At 41.0% G+C, this 22516-nt stretch overlaps 1 pseudogene; it reads right to left on the bottom strand.

The window, feature by feature from the left end:
- Positions 1-4332: 4332 nt before the first annotated feature.
- On the bottom strand, positions 4333-7985 carry LOC147884774 (putative pentatricopeptide repeat-containing protein At3g01580 pseudogene; annotated as a pseudogene).
- Between the last annotated feature and the right edge of the window lie 14531 nt (positions 7986-22516).

Here is a 22516-nt window from a genome sequence, read left to right as displayed (position 1 = left end):
CACTCAGGCTAATTTCACAGAGATTGAAGGAACTCGCGCAGGTGCCATAATAGTTAGATCAAGCATGTTTAACGCAATTGGCTGGCTTTTTTTCTTTGCACCTACGTTTCTCAGAACCAAATGGCAAAAACCAACTGCCTTGAATATATCCACAATCTTCACATAATCTGATCGTCGATTATTCCAAAAAGTCAGCTCTGCAAGAAGCACCATGTCAAGATTGCTGCACTTAAAAGTGAGATTCAATGTTACCAACAATCTAAAGACTTATAATGGCAAGGTACCATGATAAGATCTTCTGCATTTTCACCATCACCAATGATTAGTTCATCCATCTGACGCATGTAGCTTCTGAGCTTAATCACCGTCACTGCAATTGTAGCCAGTGGCAAATAGTTGCCTTGTCCTTTGCTCATTATCTCTTTACAATCTTCTTTGTATTTCTAGATACTAGTGGTTGGAACGAATATTGGGTCAATTATGAAGGTTTCAGTACGTTCGACTCTAGTCGAAGGATCAAATACTAAGGTATAATCAGATGTCCCCCCATCATTCCAAGTATTTCTATTACAAACAGAAAAGTTTGTAACCTTGATACAATCTCCTATATTTAGCATCTTGACAAAGTCGGCATAATAAACCTCACCTATAGCAAGTGTAATACACCCACCTCTTTCTCGATTACTTAAATCTAGTTTCAAACTCTTGGGGTAATTAACATTTTGCAAGGCTCAAGTGCCGTACTTATTTAATATTCTACCTTCGAATATACCATTCTTAACACTTAGGTCTACTTCATGAATGAGTAAAGCCCTCTCATTAGGTAAATACTCACATTCAACGCTTAAATCATCTGAACATTCTATAGTTAAAGTATGGTAAGGTCTTTCCTCTTGCGAAGATTCTAACTTGGGACGTTTGTCTTCTTTATAATCTACTTTTGTATACATTCTTTTTACAGAGCTCTTGTCAATAGTTACCATAGCAAAATTTGATGATTCGCCATCAAACTCAACGGGGACTATTATATCGTCCTTAGTATAGTACCTACTTGAATCTGAAAATTTTACATTTGTTACATCTTGGTCTAATTCAAAAAATGCACATCGATTTCTAATGTAATTGCGATACTAAACATCTTGTACATTACAAACTTAGAGTACTTCGTTTAATCTCATGTTTATAAATTACATGTAGTATAAATAGTTCAACATAGAATAAAAGCATTTAATTAAACAAACTTCCAAAGATATATTCACACCATATTGTTTTTAACATCTACGTAAAGAAAGAGTGTTTATGTGTACAGATTAGTCTTGACTATACAAATGCATATGCGTGCTTATAAATTCAAAAAACCCTAAAGGTCTAGCATTTTCATAGAACCAAGGTTTCATTACAATCTTCTCTCCTGTCTTTTTACGATTTAGCTTCTTCTTTATCTTTACAATTGCAGCCAACTTCGATTTTGAAGTTTCATTACTATCATTGACTTTTTGTACAACTCCTGCATGTCATGTGCAAATCCTTTTAAGGTACAATGAGCAAGTACAAAGGTTGCTAAGGCTTATAAATTATTTTAGGATTTCAAGAAACACTACAAATTGTAATAACATGAAAATCTGTAATAGTTGATAGTATCTTTCTATTAGAGTAGCGTGCTATAGGAAACTATGTATTAGGATGAAATATATTGTAAAAAAACTTATAATTACAATTAATTCATATTCAACTTGGAAAATCACAACTAATTTATTTTAGGATTTTAAAAAACACACTACACTGTAATAATATGCAAATCTATAATAACTGATAGTACCTTTCTATTAGAGTAGAGTGCTATAGAAAACTATGTATTAGAATGAAATATATTTTAAAAAAATCATAATCACAACTAATTCATATTTAGCTTGGAAAACACCTTTGCTATGATGATTCTTTCTTAGGAAGTATTGGGAAAAAACATTTCAATTATTGACATATCTACACATATACAATTCCCTTTTAAATTAAAAAATAATGGACTTGCTATGTTTTCTTAATTGATAATTTCACAGATTTTGTTAATTTGATTACTTCTGAGTAGGATAGTAGACATTTACATTCACTATACCAAGCAACAGCCGCAAGCAAAAAAATAGGATACAAGCATGTGCAATAGCGCTTAGTTGTTGCAAATATTTTTAAAAAAATGCCAGAGTAAAAAACAAACTTAAAACATGTCTTATAAAAAAAAAAATAAACACCTGTTATAGCATGTTCTTTAAAATAAAAGCTAAGAAATGTAATAATGTTTATATTTTCTACCTGCAAATTTCAATAAGACTTCAAAGATTAAATTCCATACATTGATGCTTAAATTTATGCACGCTAAGTACTTCTACAATTTTAAACAAAAAAGTGATTGTAAAACTATTCAATTGCAATATAGCAATTGTGCTCCAATAATCTGTTTTAATTTATTTTCAAAATGGGGCTGTTGATACAATTTATATTACTGAAGTAATACTTCTCAAAATACAAAAGTCGTTGCCAAAAAGCAATCTTAAGAGATTATGCTATCTTCAAAGTAACTTGATACTATAAAAGGCCTACAAAATTACAACTCTAGAAGTAAACATCCCAATTTTTGATATATCTTCTCTAAAGTAAAAGAACATGTAGGGCCTCCCATTAATTATGTCTTCTAAACTTGTTAGAAGACATAGCCACATTTATACATGCAAGCACAACACAAGACAAAACCTACACAACATAACCAAACAATCCTTTGAAAACCCTAAGCCTTTTTATAAAACATGTAACCCTAAAATAACCTAACCATTCCTCTAACCATGGCGAAACTACCGTGGTTCCGCTAACCTGGTCAAATTGACCAGGTACTCACAAAATCCCCCTTTTACTAACCCAACCCCAAAAAACGACAGTACCCTAAGAGCCTTTGCAAGGCCAAAAACCATGATGTTTATAAAAGGCATGTTTATAGAAGGCCTTTGTTACAATGGACTCTGCAAACTACATAAATGGTAGCAAAGTGTGCTATGGATCTCGCATGGATTTCATACATGCAATGGGGCACATGGTGGAGCTGGAGGTTGCAGATTGGTGGCGATGATTGCGGCAAAATTGCCAGCACGGGCTGGCGAGTTGACATAGGGCCAGAGTTGGAGGTGCTGGCATGTGCATGGAGTGATCGACTACGGCTACAACTAAAAGGCTACAAGACTTCATGCCAGGCACGCAACATGGAGAATGAAACTTCCTACGAGAGATAGGGGATGATGGATCCGACAACGTCATCAACGCACAACAAGGCAACAGAGGCCACGATACCCATGAACTCCACGATGGCACAGATTCCAGATTAGCCCCTTCCTTTATCATGAACTATTGGTTCTAGAGAGAAAGAATCCTCGCTGTATTGCTCATTTCATATGCAATTTTTAGGATTGTCCATTCTTCAAAGGCAATATACCTAGATGAGTCCAGGAACATGCCCAAACTCATCCTCTGAAAACACAATATATAGTGCAGTTTCAACCTCATGATAGTCACTCAGAAGGTTGAAAACCATGAACTCCATCACGAATAGCAGGGACTAGCTATTATGACATCCCCACTGATGTCATCAGCACCCAACAGTAGGTGTAGACCATAATATAAACATATGCTCTCACTAAATCCACACACCCACACATATTTGAGCATCCATTTATACAAAGTCTTCGTACTGAGTTTCTGTCGGCACTCTGGAGGTGAAGGGCAGACTCAGCTATGACGAAGGCTAGCAGTAAAGGAGAAGGCTAATCAAAAGTTAGTCCAAAATCTCTTCATTCAAGCTATGACTGCTTGTGAAAACTAAATGATTTCATTTTAGTCTCTCCCAGACGAGCATCTAAAATCTAGCTGAATATGTTCGCAATGTCTGCAAGTTGAATACGGGGATGAGCACGCACAGCACGGACAGTGTCTCGCAATTCTTTTTCTCACACCCTTCCACATCGGCAGGGTCTGCAATTAGAGTGTCTTTTTACCCATGGCATCTCCTGACATAGTGGGCTTCAACTCTGTAGCAATCGCCAGCCTCTATATTTTCCACGCCATCAGATGGCTCCATATCTTCATCTTCTACATTAAATACTTACTCCCATCCAGCTTGCCATTCTCCATAAAATTGGGAGTAAGCATCCGTAAAGCCATAGCTGAAGTACTAGATGAACTAATTAGATTCCTATCCAAGCTTACACTTGATGCTAGCACACTGACTGACTTGGAGTTACCTTCCTTCCCTTGAGCAAGTGTCCACCTTCAACAGTCATTGTGGATCCTTGACATAGTTTTCTGGGATCTGATACCATGTCAGAATAATCAAGGCTTGCTTGCAAAGATAAACCCACGTGGCGGAATGTTTTGCGAAATCACCTAGCACTAAAGATCTCACACATAGGCGTGCACACAAGCAATAAAGACATATACATTCCAGAGACCGCCAAAAGTCATGTATATATCATGCTCCAAAAGTAAACAGACCATAGTGCAAAAGTTTCATACCAAAGAACCTCACATCTGCCAAGGACTGCTCAAATTTAGTACCAAAACGAGGGCCAAGGTGCTGCTCCTACTGCTGCAATCTGCCCTTGCTGTGTGCCCTAACTAAAGGGACTTTAGTGGCTTAAAGGAGCAGGCCAACTCCACTCTAAAAGAGGGCCGATTGTCAGGTGGCCAACCACTATTGTGACCAGCCATTTCAGACCAAACTGGTGGCAGACTTGCCCCGGGCCCCTTTTGCCCTGTAAATGCCTCTGCACCCTGCCATATTACAGGGCCTTTCCTGCCCCATACCTGGGCCAGCCAGCCCTTGTGGATGCTGACGCATGCTATCCATATGGCAACCTTTTGTGCTGCCTAAATGACAGCCCACACTGCTGCCCAAGTGGCAACCAACATAGCTTCCAGATCTGCCCACATGACAGTCCCAATCACTACCCATGTGGCAGCCCTCTCATAGCTCATAATTGCAGGTGACCTGCCCCTTTGTCCCTTCATTTGGGGCTCACAGGTGGGGCAGTCCACCGCAAGTCCTCAGAGCCTGGCTTCAGCCTCTTCAATAAGGACTGGCCATAATTGTATCCAGCCCTGGCAGCTCAGACATATTCTTTGTGTACTCGGTGAATTAGCAAGGCCATAAGGAATCAATTTGTAGTTAGCATGCTCAATTTTCTGTTGCCAAGAGTAGTCATAGTCCTGCACATCACCAATAATCTCCACATGAACATCTCCCATGGTGAAAATGATGGAAACGAGTAGAATCCCTCACAACAATTTCACGCTCAACAATCTTTCAGATAAACTTTATAGCATTGTGACAATCTGAACACACTCTAAGATTCTTGGTAATATGGAGAGATGCTCCAGATGGTGTACTTATCAAGCCAAACGAAATTGCCAATTTTTCACTATGGTAGCTGAGCATGTGCTCTCTAACTTCCTCTTCCACATCATGCAGCACTAACTTCGTGTCAGGCACCTATCCTGCTTCCTTTATCCGAGCATGCAAACTCTCCAACTCTGCATATATTTCCTGTGCATTTGGGTGCGCTTGATCTCGGACAAAAAACCGATGCAATTCATTCTTAACCTCAATCCAACTGCAGCCTGGCACCTTTTTTATACCTCTTTCCACCATGACTTTTCGAACCCTTTCTGCATCCTCCCACCTCTCCTCTGCAGAGTAGATGTTTGAGAGTAATACATATGGAGTTTCATTCTGAGGATCCAGGTCAAAGACCTTTTCTGCAGCATGTTTTGCTCGCCCCATATCACCATGGATTCTGCAACCACTAAGCAATGCAGACCATACAACTCCTGTGGCTTTAATGGGCAACTTCTGAATCAAGTTCTCTGCCTCTTCCAAGTGACCAGCTCGCCCAAGTAAGTCAATTAAAGAAGCATAATGCTCCAGCAAGGGTATGATTCCATAATCCTCCCTCATTGAAATAAAATAGGCATGGCCCTCATCTACCAACCCTGCATGACTGCATGCAGAGAGGAGGCTCACAAATGTAACTTCATTTGGCTTCACATCTTGCCGCTGCATCTGCTGAAACAGCTGAACAGCCTTCTTGCCATGCCCTTGCTGGGCATAAGCAGTAATCATTACATTCCAGGAGATCAATTCCTGTGGCCTCAAACTATCAAACAAGGCCCGAGCCTCGTCCAGCCTACCACATTTGCCATACATGTGGATCAGGGAATTCATCACAATAACATTTGACTCAAAGCCAATGCCAAGAATGCATTCATGGATCAGCTTCCCTTCTGCCAGGGCTGTCAGGTCAGCACATGCACTCAAGATGCTGATAAAGGTAACTTCATCAGCCCTCAACCCTGTCTCCTGCATGTGATAAAAGAGTTGCAGGGCTTCCTTACTATGCCCTTGCTGAGCATAGATTGTGATCATGGCATTCCAGCAAACCAGATCACATCGTGGAATTTTATCAAAAATCGCACGTGCCTCCTTGATAGCACCACACTTGCCATACATATTTACCAATGCCGTTGCAACAACCACATCTGATGCACATCCACCATCAACTACCTGCTTATGGATAAGTTTCCCGACTCTTAATGCTGCTGGGCTAGAACATGCACTTAAAATGTTGATAAAGGTGACATGGGTTGGCTTCATGCCTTCCCCCGGCATTTGTTGGAAAAGTTGAAGAGCTTCATCAGCATGTCCTTGCTGGGCATAACCTGCAATCATGGAATTCCAAGAGACAACATCACGTTGCTGCATTTTGCCAAATGCAGCACAGGCATCTTCCATAGCCCCACATTTGCCGTACATGTGGACAAGAGCATTGCCCACGGAAACGTCAGACTCCAATCCAACACTGATGACGCATACATGAATAAATATGCCTTCTGCTATTGCTCCTATATTCGCACATGCACTTAACGTGCTAATGAAGGTGCTGTAATCTGGCCGTATATCTTCCTGCTGCATTTGCCTAAACAGTTGAACAGCCTCTATGCCTTTCCCTTCCTGAGAATGAGCAGCGATCAAGGCATTCCAAGAAACTGTGTCATGTAAAGGCATTTTACTGAATAGAATACGTGCGTCGTTCAGAACCCGACATTTGCCGTACATATTGACGAGGGCAGTGCCAACCATAACCTCTGCATCGTGCCCCTGTTGAACAATTTGTGCATGCACTAGCTTACCTTCCACTAGTGCTTCAAGGCTGGCACAAGCAGTCGAAACGCTGACGAAGGTGACACTACTGGGCTTCGCTCCTTGCTGAAGCATTTGTTGAAAGAGTGCAAGAGCCTCCTTACTTTGCCCATGCTGTGAATAAGCTGAGATCATGGCACTCCAAGAGACCACGGTGCGTTCAAGCATGCTGTCAAAAACGGAACGCGCATCCACTACCTTTCCGTATCTCCCATACATACTGATCAGAAGGTTAGAAAGAAATGTATCCCCTTCGAGCCCGCTTCTTTTGATATGGAGATGAACTAGCTTTCCATCTGACAGGGAGATTCGATCTTGCAAGAGCGATGCCATTCCCTGTCGGTCCATACCAGCCAAGGAGTCCTTTAATCGATTTTCGTCCCGCAGCCCTTCCAATCTGTCCTCCAAAAGGTAGCTTTGCCCCACTCTAACAGAATCTGCAAAGATTGTGGACCTATGGGCATCCATGGGAGGCTGCGGAGAAGGCGAGCGACCATTGATTCTTGGAACATCGTCACGCGCTACCGATAATTCTTCCGCAAGGTGAGCAGAGCAGAGCAATCCAGTGTTCCGAGCAGTGTACGACGGCGGTGGGGAGGGGAGAGGTCCAAAGGAATGAACCTCCACACGGATACCCAAAGAAGAGGAGACGGGGGGAGCAAACAAGGATAAGTTCCACGAGCTCATGGCCATCGGGCACTTTGCATTTTTCACTCGGAATGAAAAATGCAAACAAGGATAAGCTAGAAGAGCTCATTGTGGGAAATTTGGTGTCTCCTTTCTCATTGAGAGCATTTTGCACTTTTCATTCGAAATGACTCTACTCCATTTTCATCGGGCATTTTGCATGCTTCTTTTTTGGCCTTCCCTCTCGATAGAGCCTCGCGTCTTTTCGTTTTTCTCAAAGCAAAAATTGCAAATTTTGAGAAATTAAACTCACTCCTTCACGGCACACACACAAAACTGTTTACTTCATGTTACATTGAAGGAGGCCAACAACAACTTTGCCCTTCAAACGACGCCATTTCGTCTTGTTCGTTAATAACTTATTAAGAGAGAACACGCTTCTTTCAACGATTTTTGGCGTCTTGCAAGTAAACAACACCTACAATGAATATTTGGATAGATTGCCTCTGCGTATACTCGTTCATCGTTTACTCCACTTCTGGAATTTTTGGCTGGCCTATAAAACTGTAAGTGGTGAGGGCTTGATACCAAAAGTCTTTGTGATACTTTACTACCATACGAAAATGGGAGCTATGGAGGGTTCAGCAGACTTGATAGAGACGGATAGTGGTGCTTTTGTGAAGGGTGGTGCACCTCTTCTACTTTGTCTTCCCTTTATATGATGTCATCCTTCCTTACTTCTGCATGCTCTTATTTTTTGTTCGTAATTTCTGTTGTGTGTAGGACTTGCTGCAAATTTTTAACGAGATCGTCTCTCGAACGCTTCCTGGCAGGTTGATTCGTAGTACGTGCAACTTTCGCGTTGTTTTGCTTTCTAAACCCTATGCTAGATCTCCACTTTCACGTCAATCCACTTTGGTTAGGGTTGGTGCTGCAGTTGAATCATTCGAGCTATAATAGCATGGCAAGGTCGAAAGGGTCTTACCAAGTGTCTTCTCACGTTTCTTCTCCTCCCTTAACCTCTTTGGAGGTAGAGGATGATGGCTGGTAGGGTCTGCTTTACGTGGTCGCCACTGGTGAGGTCGTCAGATTGAAAATTACCAACTAACGAAAGGCTTTATCAACAACCCCATTGCCTCCAAGGGCTATATTGGTTGCCTTATCAAGACCTAGCCCCCGGTGCAACGAGTTCCATCTTCTGCAAAGTAGACCTCTGCTCCGCTCTTGAATCTCCCCCGTAATTTGGCGTGGGATTTGCATCTTAAGAGTGGCCCTACGTCATACTCTATGGACAAGGCTGCTCCTGTCAGGTTCAGTAACTTGCAACCATGGAGTATAAGATGAAGAAGATAGCGTTGGAGGCATTCGTTCAGCTTCTCAAATCCAGACCCGATTGCACCGAAAATTCTCTATTCATAATAGTGTTTGATGATATGGTTTTGTTGATTAGCGGTCTAGGACCTCCCTTCTTCTTCAAACTTTTCATATGTAGTCGAATTCCATGTAGAAAGATTTTTGGCTTCTGGGTTCTTCAATAGCATGCACAAGAATTTGTGATACAAGGATTGGCTAGTTTTGGGTTGTTCAATAATATATCCATCAGGGTTCAATAGCCTTATAGTACACATACATTTATTTTCTTCGAGAGCCCAATAGCCATTCCATTTAGCATAGGGATAATCATCTTTTAGCCACCCCATTTTGACAGACACAAGGCATAAACAACCTTCTAGCATCATTTAGACGCTACAATTGGGCTACAATTTCTCAACATCATTGAGATGCTTGTGCAATGGTCATTGCATTAAACTTTGGGAGCTCTTAAATTCCCTTCACTTTGGGATTCTCCCCAAAGTGATTCTTTCTTGTTCCCCTTAGTATTTATGTAGCGGGATTGCTCTCATTTTCTCATGTTTTTAAAGTGGGTCACTCTCACTATCTTCGATATTTATGGGCAAGTTGCTTCCACTCTCTATAGGTGTCTCCTTGCATGAGGAGTTTTTACTCCTTGATATTTATACAACGGGTTTTACTCCTACTCCATCAAATATTTGTATAGTTTGTCGTTCCTTCTCTTTGCAAGTGTCTCCTTGCTTTAGGGTTTTAAAACTTAGTAGACCCTCCAACTTCCTTATCTTCACTTTAGTCAAGTGCATCATTATTTGGATGCTATCAGCCTCCTCATAGGCATAAAATTTTGAGATCCTTTATCACATCCCCTGTAACATAGTAGGCTAATTCTAATAGGTCATCATGAACTTCATGCTAGCACACCTTGCGAGTCATTATCATAGATGTCCCTTTCTAGCAAAGATGACTACAAGGTTTTAGCTAAAGTCAAAACACTTTGGCATCTTAGGAAGCATCGGCACATTGTTGTATGGTAGCTATAACTACCACATAAAACCTCTTTGTATAGGAGTACATGATGCTCTATAAAAGCCTGAGTGAGAAGATGCCTCATAAAAGTCAAGGAATTAAGCATAGGATTTTGTTGAATCATTCTAAGTTACGTTAGCTCCATTTCAAAATCCCAGTAACAATGAAAAGCAACATTTCATGAGGTTTATGATCATTAACATTTATGGAAAGCTTAAAGGTCTCCTCTCTAGTATTTAAGTAGAGTTCTTAGTGTACTTTGCTATTCAAGTCGTGTCTATTAATGCAAGCCAAAACACCAATACATCACCATTTTGGATGCTCTTATTCTTTCAAGGCCATAACTCTCAAATTTTTGTTTAGAATAACTAGCTAAGAGTAGCTATTTTTGGGATCCTTGTACGTCATCCCCTTCTAGCATATGGCTAGGCATTTTTGTTTAGCATAACTAGCTAAGAGTAGCTATTTTTGGGATCCTTGTAGGTCATCCCCTTCTAGCATATGGCTAGGCATTTGGCAACCATATTGGATTGAGTTTTCTAGATTTTAAGGTGAGCTATGGCTACTATGGGATCCATCAATGGTCATTTTCTTTCGAGAATTTCGCCAGACACCAACTTGCATATGCAGGCGACTTCATTTCCTCTAGCAATGATCAAGATCTCCTGAACATTCACTTCCTATAGCATTGCTCAATGGCTCCTGAACATGCATTCCTATAGCAATGTCCAGTGTCCCACGAATATTCATTCTCTTGGCTTTGTTCATCAGAACACATTTTTTCTTCTAGCATTCTTTAGCTAGTCTTTGTCCTGCATTTAGGGAATCAATCAAACATGCATCCTACTAGTTATTACAAACCATTACATAGTATCACTTAGATGCTTTGTTTAACCATGGCATAACCTCTAGCATTGTTTTGTGTCACTCAAACATGCATTCTTTTGGAAAATTTCTAGGTGTCTCATGAACACACATTCCTTTTTAGCTATTATAGTCTTCCACTTTAGGAAAACTCTTGATCATGCATCTTACTCTTGTTATGATTTTTTGTGCCAAGATATAACATATTTCTTTGGAGCTTAACAACCATTTGGATTAGATTGGAATCTCATTTTTAACAACCATTTGGTTAGCCTCAACTTCCAAATTGATCTTGGCTAATTCTAACTAGTCTCTAGGCATCATTTAGATGCTATTTTTTTGTAGTACCGCTCAGTTGCTTAGATGTCAACCACAATGCAATTTGACTATTTTTTAAGAACCCTACATTTTTGCGCATTCCCTTAGCATGCTACCATGTGCAATACCTCTTAAACATGAATCTTTTTGGAAAATTTTAGAGCTTGCATTCACAATCATATCAATTGTGCTAGCCCATAACAATTCAAGGCACTAATATGTTACACAAAAGAGAGAGCATAACTTGCAAAATCATAAGAGACATCCATAGGTTGTGTTGAGAAAAAGATGGTCATAGCATTCAGTCTCAATGGGCTATGTGTGCCAGGTGCCTATTGGAGTGGGTTGTCTAAGGTTCTAGTTGTGTGTTAGTAGCCTTGTGACACATGTGCGTACTATGTGGAAAATAGTTGCGATCACCTTTTGCATGTGAGACACTTGGAGGTGGAGTTCTTAGTGCAAGACAAGTGGATTCTTCCCCTTACCTATTTAAATTCTTATACATGAGTCTGTGAGACATCTTTATGAGTTGTATTCTCTTTATGATCAATACAATTTTTGTGTTGCTTTGTGACATCTTGGCTCTCATTCCACATTCCACTTCAGCTTCTTTATGAATTTTAATAGGTTGTCCTATTCTTATATGTCTCCTCTCCTATCTAGCACTAGGTGGTAGTCATATGGCCATACCCCTTTTTTATAGTATCTCTATCTAGCCATTGGCACAGGTGCCAGCTTTTTTCATTCTTTAATTATTCCATCTTGTAATAGGTTAGTATCCATGAATGCCTTAAAATTAATCAACATGATAATGTGGCATTGAGTTGTCACATGGACCAGGTTCCATACGTTCGTGCTAGATGAGGTGTTTCCAACTCTTGGGATTTGCATTGCGGGCCCATCCCACACTAGGGTGTTTTAGTATTTGTAGCATAGTACCTTCTTGCATTCTTGAGAATCAACTTTGTGGGTCTTGACCTTTTGTTCTAGAGTGTCCGATACCACCCTCCTCACCTAGCAAAGTCATCTCACCTTGCGGCCATAACTTGCATCAAGCATCAGTCTTAAAAGGTCAATCCAAACCTTGCCACTTCAAGAGAAAACATAAAGAGTAAATACTCTTAATCATTTCTTTGGAAACTCTTTTCCTATTTGTAGATACAAAGGTAAATACTCTTCCTCATTCCCTTTATGCCAAAGGGGAAACTCATTTCTTGTCTTTTTTTTGGCTCCCTTTGATGACTCTTTTTGCATCTATATTTTGCACATGCAAAGATTATAGATCTCTTAATTTGGTATATCATAGATCTCTGACATTTGCCCATCATGCAAAAATCTCAATCATGTATTCAAGTGGATAGCATAACACAAGAATAACAACATAGAATGAATAGTGTAATCTTGCTGAAGAAGCCACCATGAGATATAATATTACCCTTTTGTCAACCTTACGGTGGTTGATACTATGACATGTCTATGCATGAGAGGCTATTTAATCCATAAGTAGTGAAAGAGGTAGATAGAGAGAGCGGAAGTGTATCGGCTACTCAAAGACCTAAGTTATGAATTTGATAACTCATTTCATGCCAATTAGAAATTATTTTTGGGCTCCTCTTAGGTTGCACCATGTCACATCCATCTCAAATTGTACCACCCCTTTGTCAACCTTATTGTGTTGATACTATTACATCTCTACATATGAGAGGCTATTTCATCCATCAAGTGGTGAAAGAGTGAGATAGAGAGAGGGGTAGGGGAAGTGTATTGGCTACTCATAGAAGACTTAAGTTATGAATTTGATAACTCATTTCATGCCACAATTAGAAATTCTTTTTGGACTCCTCTCAAGTTGCACCATGGCACATCCATCTCCCTACATACATAGCTCAACCAAAAGAGTTATATCCATGCAATGGACTCCAGATCTTTGCTATGATACCTTCTGTTGCTAGGGTTAGAATTACCCTAGTTAGCAACGCCATGGTGACCCATGCTAATATATATGATTTGCACTAATTTAAGATGAAACTTAAATCATAGAATGAAGTGGAAGAAGTTCATTTCATGAGTTCTTGCTTAAGCAAGCGATACAAGTGATGGTGCACATGGATCAAAACATCATCACATCACGACAAATATATGCATAGTAGTTCGCTCACTAGTTTGCAATCGGGACATGGTCCCTCATGGAAACCTATTGTACTATGCATGCCTCTTAGCAACATAGATGTCTACTTTAGAAACTCATGGAAAGATAGCTTAACACATACTTGACAACATTAACATTATGCACTCATCATAAGTACAAATTCTTGAAAATTGTGTCTCTCCATCAAAAGGATGAGGTCCCTCATGCTAGGTATCCCTACCATGTGTGTCGCTAGTGGTGTGATTGCCTGATAAAAAAGGAGTCCATCGTCACATCACAATTATGGATGTCCTTTGTTTCTTCTAACCTCCTCATGTTGATGTATTGCTCATAATAATTCAAGTGGAAAAACTTATGCTTTCCTCACATGAAGCACATGTCAGTGTATTCCTCATCATAATTCAAAGGGAAAAACTTATGCTTTCAAAAAAAACAAATCACAATTTAATTAGGTTGCAGCAACAACAATGAAAAGAAAGCCATAAATATATTAAACATAACCCTTACACAAACACAAGGTAGGGGACCCAATTGGGAGGGCTCTAGCTTGAGGGGACTTTATTCACTTGCCAAAATACATTCATGTATAGCCCTTGGTCTCAATCAAGTCACCATTGAAGAGGATCATCATATTTATAATCTATTCTGATGTGAACATCAAGGTCTCAACATGATCTTGACACATGGCTATCCATCCATCAATTTCATTCTCCTTGTAATTAAAAAAGAAGCAACACCAAAGGAAATAATGTCTACAATATATGTTCATCTAGAGGTCAAAGAAGTTGCTAGGGTGAAAGTGCATGAACAATAATAAGACAATCGATTTATTCTTTGTAAAAAAGATTATTCTATTAGTCCTAGCTCCAACTTCCAAAAACAGATCATACCAAAAAGAAATTGTAAAGCAAAGACCTTCCACAACAAGATCCAAAGATCTTGAACAAAACTCAATGCAAGAGCTATGATCACAAATCCTTCATGACTGAGTCATGGAATTGATGGATAAACACCTAGTTCTATTATTCTATTAGTCCTAGCTCCAACTTCCAAAACAGATCATACCAAAAAGAAATTGTAAAGCAAGAACTTCCACAACAAGATCCAAAGATCTTGAACAAAACTCAATGCAAGAGCTAAGATCACAAATCCTTCATGATCGAGTCATGGAATTGATGGATAAACACCTACAAAGAGGGTGAAATTGAAGGAGGGGTTTTTTCCCACATCTGGGAACATTTGAAGCCCTAAAATGATGCTCTACTATAGGTCGTACCCACCACAAGATATGCTCACATCAAGAAATGGAGGTAGGGAGCAAGATGGAAAGTGCATAAAAAGGGCCACCCACAATAGGGTAGATTATATATGTGTAGTCTCCGGTGTGATTCACATGTTGTGAGGATCTTGGAGGAATGTTTATGGAGCCTCCTACTCCATGCTACTCCTTGTGGGGAAATGCAAGCATGTACTGGCCATAAGTGTCACACAAATGGCTTTCGAGTTGTGGTAATGTGAATCCTCATGAGAAGAAGTAGAGAGGGGAGAAGAAGAGGGAGAGGGGAGAAGAAGAGAGATTCTATTACTCAAAACTTGCAAGTTATAAGTGAAGACCAAAGTTTGACTTTTGGACTTTAATACTAGTCCCCTTTTGAAGGGAGGACCAACCCTATGCTCTCACTCCACTTCCTACCTTTCTACTATTGTATTTCTAGTATTACATTTCTCTTAGGCCGCTATGGCTCCAAGGTATCTTCTAATAAAATCCACATGCCCCCCTTTCTATAGTCGATCCATCCTTGGATCAAGATGTTCTGAGTAGGTCGGAAGATTGTGTTACCTAGACGAGGGAATGCTGGTTGAGCAGTCATTGTGAGATCTGGCAAAATGGAAAATGGGGCTCCCAAAAATGAGTGTTGCACATGTCCTCAAAAGTTTGTATTTGATGAGCATGGAGGTTTTGCACTCAGGGGTACATGCAAATTACTTTCTTGTAGGAGGGGACCTTGTTAGAATCAAAGACTAACTTGTGGCCGATATTCAATTGGTGTTTTTCAACCACCAGAGCTCATTCAAGGATGTCAAAAAATGATCAATAGCTAGAAAAAGTGGATGGAAGCGACGATAATAAGATTTGGGATCTCTACATACATGTCGATAAAATTTTGAATTTGGTAGGGGAGGCCATATGCAGTAGCCACCTTTGAAAAGTTGAAGTGAGGGGAATTATAAATAACATTAGGGTCGCTCACTTGGCTCTATCATAAGAGATTCATCTCGAGTGGCAAATCTAAGAGGCATATAGGTCGAGTGGATATGACGGTCCCTGCAGGCATTATAGTACATATGCCAATATCTCAGTTGTTTCAAAAAAGGAACCTGCCAAGATGGCTCCACTCAAGCATCTACGTCATTATTGGGCACAGCTTGGGGATCGAGATCTGCATAGATGCCTTTGGATTCTAGCTTATTTTTGTGCCTACCACTTCTGAAAAGTCTTCTCTATAAAAGCCGTTAGGGCTTGAACCTCCATCATGTCCACAACCTTTAAGTTGAAGCTCTACAGTTTGCCCTTCCATAGACTGAGATTGGTGATGTCTTCGAATGGTCTGCATTTATGCAGCACATAGTACTCCTCGAGAGGGATTTTTTCGATTTGGTCCTCTCCTTTAGTTGGAAGTGGTCTGTCTCACTCGGGATTGAGTTGTGTGGAAGAGGCTTAGCTGGGACAAAGGCTGGGCAGGGTATGGTTTTGACTTACTTGGGGTGAACTCAGTGGGTTGATCTTGATAATGTCCTAGAGGTGGCTCCATTGACCCGATGTTCTTGTGGAGGGCTGTGAGGATGAGGGCTATGTGGAGGTGGAAGAAGTGGAGAGATTAGGGAACTTAAGGTAAGTATTGGGGGGGGGGAAGAAGGTGGGCAGTTAATATCGGTAGAGGGGTGTGGAAACTGGTATGTATTAGGATGGGCAATGGACTTAAAGATGGCTATAGCTAAGTTAGATTCCTCGTGCATTAGTTGCTTAGGGTAGGTGACATGCTCATTTCCAAAATGTCTGAAGCCCTCATTGAGCATGCACTACATGGCTTCCAAAATTTTATTATACAGGATGAGAATACCTGAGGGGTGGTATTGAGTAACATTGTTGTCCAAAAGATAATTTCGGGCACTTTTTGCTTCCTCACGATTGCATTCTCAAAGTTGCTTGAGACCTTTTACCACAGAATGTGGACTGCAAGCCCACATCAGAAGGTTGCAGGTCTTAGATAAGCCTTGGATTTCTATACCAGTGGGAAAAAGGGAGGAATCCATGATACACCTACACCACCTCTAGAAATTGAGGATTATGGTGTGAAGGGAGAGGTGTCAGATGTGTAGGTCCTCTAAAAATTGTAAGTCTCCCCACTGGAAAAAGCCTTGGATATGGGGTGGGCATGGAGAGAATGGCAACAGATAACATCTAATATGTAGCTGGGTGGGAGAGGGTTAGCAAGGTCTAAATGATATTGGATGGAGGAAATTTTCAAAATGTCGAAGGGGAAGTGGAAGGTGTCTTCCACTGTGTAGGGTATGGTTCTAGGTGGTGCATGCTTAGGTCAGCAAAGGCCTTTAGGCCTTGCTCATATCCTTCCTTCGATTGGCTCTTAATAACCAACTCTTCTAACTGCTAGTACTTGGTTGCTTTTAGATGATGATATAGCTAGTTGTACTTTTTTGTCTTGGTAGGGAGATCTGTGTGAAGGGCTTCTATGTGCTTCTATTGAGTGGCGTGGGCCTTCTCAATAGTTGTGCGGTATTGTTCCAGAGCCTACTCAACCCTAACACTTTTTATTTCAAGATTGTAAGTGCATGCCATTTTTGTTGACAGCTCATTTTCTAGAGCTTTGTTCTATTCCCTCAAAGATGTAACCTCGGTGCGGTTAGATCGAGCAGTTGCTTCTAGGGCCTCTCCTACTCCATGGAGGCTGGTGACCTTGGCCTTCTGGAGCTCAAGCTTCTGGGTGAGCTGTTTGGTTCATTGTTGAGCTTGAGAGTATGTGGTGGCCATCTTTGCAAGGGTCCCGTGATGCTGCTTGAAGATACTATAGGCCATCTGTGTGCCCTATATGAAGAATTCCATTAACTGCCGGCCCTCTAAAGATCCACTTTATCCAACGCCTGCTTCCTAAGCTATTTATACTTTGTCAGAGAGTGGTAGGTAGGGGATCGCACTGTCTAAGAGCTTCCTAGACATCTACCCATCTTGCACTATAGGTGAGAGTGCTCTCAACGGAAGCGGAACGGAAGAGGGAGAGAGAGAGACAGAGAGCCACACAAGTTTTAGTGGGTGCAGAACACCCTAATCTTCTTTTTCATTCATTTATATATGTGTTTGAGTATTGTACATAACCGGGGTAAAGGCACAATGACCTTTAACCCCCACAACCTCCCACTTAAAGGACAATGTGCCTTTAAGGGAGAACAACTAGTGAGCATACTATCCAATGCCCATCAATACACGACAATACTCAAACCACTGACTAGGTAGACTCTTCGTCAGCATATCTGCAAGGTTATCATCTTTATGAACCTTGACAAGCTCTATGCGCTTGTCCTCAAGTACCTCCCTGATGAAATGGTACCTGACCTCAATGTGTTTGGTCTTTGCATGAAAGATCGGATTCCGTGCTAGCTGAATAATAGCACTCATGGAATCATTTGGCAATGTCGGTACACATGTATGAATCCCCAAATCTCCCACTAGCCGATCAAGACATATAGCCTCCTTGCAACCCTCTGTGGCTGCAACATATTCAGCCTCTGTGGTAGACAAAGCAATGCACTTCTGTGCACGAGACATCCACAACACTGCACCACCTGCAAAGGTGAACACATAACCAGAAGTGGATCTCCTACTATCCACATGCATTGCATAGTCTAAATCTATGTACCCAAGTACACGCATGTCTCCTTTACCAAAGCAGATGCACATCTCCTTGGTACCCTTCATGTGCCTCATGATGCACTTAACTGCGTCCCAATGCCTCTTTCCTAGATTAGCCATATACTGGCTAACAACTCCGACTGTAAATGCAATGTCTGGTCTAGTAGCTATCATAGCATACATAAGACTCCCAACTGCTGATGCATAAGGTACCTTGGCCATCATGGCCCTCTCCTCATGTGATTTGGGACCATTTGAATGACTCAGTTTCACATATGGAGGAAATGGAGTACTCACTACCTTCCCCCCCTCCATATTGAAACACTGTAATACTTTTGTAACATACTCTTTCTGTGAAAGCCAAAGGAGTTTCCTACTCCGATCATGCGTGATGCGCATACCAAGAATATGACCTGCAAGTCCCAAATCCTTCATATCAAAGGCCTCATGCAACTTGGCCTTTGATGCATCTAGCTCATAAGTATTCTTGCTAGCCAATAGCATATTATCCACATATAGTGCCAGGATTATTAGGCTAATATCCTTAGCCCTTTTAGTGTAGAGGCAGTGATCAATTTCACTCCTTCTAAAACCCTGGGACCGAATGAAAGCATCAAACTTCTGATACCATTCTCTAGGCGCTTGCTTAAGACCATAGAGACTCTTCTTTAGCTTGCAAACTAAATGCTCTTTGCCCTTTTCTTCAAAGCCTTCCAGCTGCACCATGTAAATTTCCTCATGCAAATCCCCATGTAAGAAAGTTGTCTTGACATCCATCTGTATAAGCTCCATATCCTCTGCTGCCACTAGTCCAAACATGCATCTAAGTGTGGTCATCTTCACAACTGGAGAGAATATCTCATCAAAGTCCACACCCTTCTCTTGCTTGAACCCTTTAGCGACCAAACGGGCCTTGTATCACCTATGACCTTCATTTTGTAGACCCATTTACATGGCAATGCTTTCTTTCCATGTGGCAAAGAAACCAAGTCCCAAGTCTTATTCTTCATAAGTGAACTCATCTCTTTTGCATAGCATACTCCCACTTGCATTGATCCTCGCACATCATAGCCTCTCTGTAGCAAGAAGGCTCCCCGCAATCAGTAAGCATCACATAGTCTACCCATGGAACAAACCTATCAGGCGGTCTAGACACTCTAGATGATCTTCTCAAGGGCATTTCAGCTTGCTGTCCCACCTACATATCAGCCACATTTGGCTCATCATTTCCACCAATAGATGATCCATCATCTACCCTTGATTGTATACCTGTGGGAGTACTTGGTGGTACCATTTCTTGCACATTTGGTGCATGGACAGCTTGCTGTCTATCAACATATGCATGTGGATTCACATCCTGGAAAGTGATTCTCCTCATTTCCACATCCCCCATGGGTGCCTTATGCATCTTCTTCTCATTGAAGACTACATCATGGCTGTGTATGATCTTGTTTGCTTCTGGATCCCAGAGACGATAGCCCATCTCTCCACTTTCACCATAACCTAGAAAGATGCATTTCCTAGACTTAGGATCTAGCTTCTTTCGAAGCTCTTTTGGCACATGTGCATATGCCTCACACCCACATATACGCAAATGAGAGTAAGAGGGCTCCTTGCCACTCCATGTCTCTTTAGGAATACCACCATCCAATCTCTTACTAGGTGATCTATTGATCACATGCACTGCAGTCTTCATTGCCTTAGCCCAAAAACCAACAGAAACACTTGCATTGGAAAGCATGCATTGCAACCTTTCTTGAATGGTACAATTCATCTTTTCTGCAATTGGATTTTGCTCTAGAGTACGAGGGGATGTGAGCTCCCTCTTAATCCCATGCGTATCACAAAAATGTTGAAAGTCATGAGAGAGATACTCTCCACCATTGTCAATCCGTAGGCATTTAAGTGTTCTACCTAACTGATTCTCAACCAAGGCCAGCCATTTCTGAAATACCTGGAACACATCACTCTTCCGAGCTATAGCATAAGCCCACACTTTCCTAATTGCATCATCAATGAATGTCACATAGTATTCAGCCCCGCCTAATGAACGTGTAGGCATGGGATCACATACATCTGAATGCACCAAATCAAGCTTTTCAAACTCTTTCTTTCCCCTTCTTTTATGGGCTGATTTAGTCTACTTCCCATAGAGACAGTGCTCACAAAATTCAAAATCAGAGAAACTCAAATGCGGTACATAACCCAAATGGCATAAGAGTTTCATTCCATTTTGGCTCATGTGCCCCAACCTGCAATGCCACAAAGAAGTGCTTGGCTGCTCGTTTATTGCAACAACATGATCAAATACCCCTGATACATGTAAGGGATACAAAGTCCCACACTTGGCACCCCTGGTCGAAAGCATAGAACCCTTTTGAATTTTCCAATTCTGAAAGCCAAAAGTGGTGTGAAAACCAGCATCATCTAGCTGACCCACTGAAATAAGACTCTTGGTCCAACTTAGGCACATGTCTCACATGTTTCAAAATAAATGCAGACCCATTTGCAAAAGAAAACTTTGTCACCTACTCCCACCATGTCACATGCATAGTCATTTCCAAGATGCACACAACCTATCTTTCCACTGTCATAAGTGGAGAACCATTCCCTATGGGGAGTAACATGGAATGAAGCACCAGAATCCAAAATCCAATCTTGGGAATATGCATCATCTGAAATGGTAAGCAACTCTGCAGATAAACTAGACATGAAGAGAACATCATTGTCACTATCATGTGTAATTGCATTGATCTCCTCGATCTTCACTTTTCCTTTGTCCTCCCTTGGACTCTCTTCCTTCTGATTTGCACCCCAATTTGCATACTTTTTCTTATCCTTTTGCTCTCTTTTCAGCTTATAGCAATCCTTTTTCATATGGCCCTTCTTGCCACAGTGGTAACGCTCAATGTTCCGTGCCCTAGATTTGCTATGAGACTTTCCTCTTTCTTGGGAATTCCCCCTGAACTATGATCTACCTCTTTGCACATTTAAGGCTGCATCTTGCTTGTTGCCATCCATAGACTTCCGTCTAATCTCCTCGGCCAACAAGCTACCCACAACATCATCAAATTTCAGCACTCCACCAGGTGCGGAGTTACTAATAGCTGTACGGAAGGTATCCCATGAGGATGGCAATGAACATAAGAGAAATATTGCCTTAGTCTCTGCATTAAAATTCATCTTCTGAGCTTGAACCTAGCTGAAAATAATATTGAATTCATTTAAGTGAGAAGCAATGGAGACCCCTTCCTTCATCTGCAGCTGAAACAACCTCTTCATGAGGTAAACTTTATTAGAGGCAGTTTCCTTCTCATAAGTGGCAAACAGTTTCTTCCACAAATCTTCCGTAGTCTGCTCATTTACTACTGTGAAATAAACTAACTCTGCAAGATGAAGTCTAATAGTAGACTTTGCTAATGCATCTAACTCATTCCAATCATCCTCAGACATATTTGCAAGCTTAGCTTCAATCCCTGCCAAGGGTTTAATCTGCTTCTTTTGAATAAGCACATCCCTTATCTATTCTTTCCACAAAGAAAAGTTTGTCCCATCAAATTTTTTAATGCTGAAAAACTCCTTTTCAGACATGGAAGAGGATGCTATGATGCAAATGAAGCAAAATCCCAAATGCTAGTGCCTATAAGAGAGAATCGCATCAAATACCAGGTGCACCCAAATGTGTATGCCACAATAGACTGAAATATCACCAAAACTCAAAGCTCAAAGCATCAATAGCTGACTCATGTGCATGTACTATGCATCCATATGAGCAAATCTGGCCCAAAAGAAAATGCCAACTATAATGGCAATCCAAAATGCCAATAGGTGCCAAATGGCTCAAGCATAAACACCGTCCATGGGCATATGCATCAATAATATCTCATTCAAGAGAGCATAACACTATCAGTGCATCACCTACAATGTGTCAAAGCTGCCCCTTAGCATAAAATAGCATCCATGTGCAAAGCGTCCATAAAAATAGCATCCCACCAGGTAATCTGGGCCTATCAGCGCA

This window comes from Dipteris shenzhenensis, chromosome 26, assembly GCF_047967505.1.
Source record: "Dipteris shenzhenensis isolate YYH24624 ecotype China chromosome 26, Dip_SZ_1.0, whole genome shotgun sequence".
NCBI classification, from domain to species: Eukaryota; Viridiplantae; Streptophyta; class Polypodiopsida; order Gleicheniales; family Dipteridaceae; genus Dipteris; species Dipteris shenzhenensis.
Note: the sequence above shows the minus strand (reverse complement) of the source record. Positions and strands in the feature narration are given on the sequence as shown.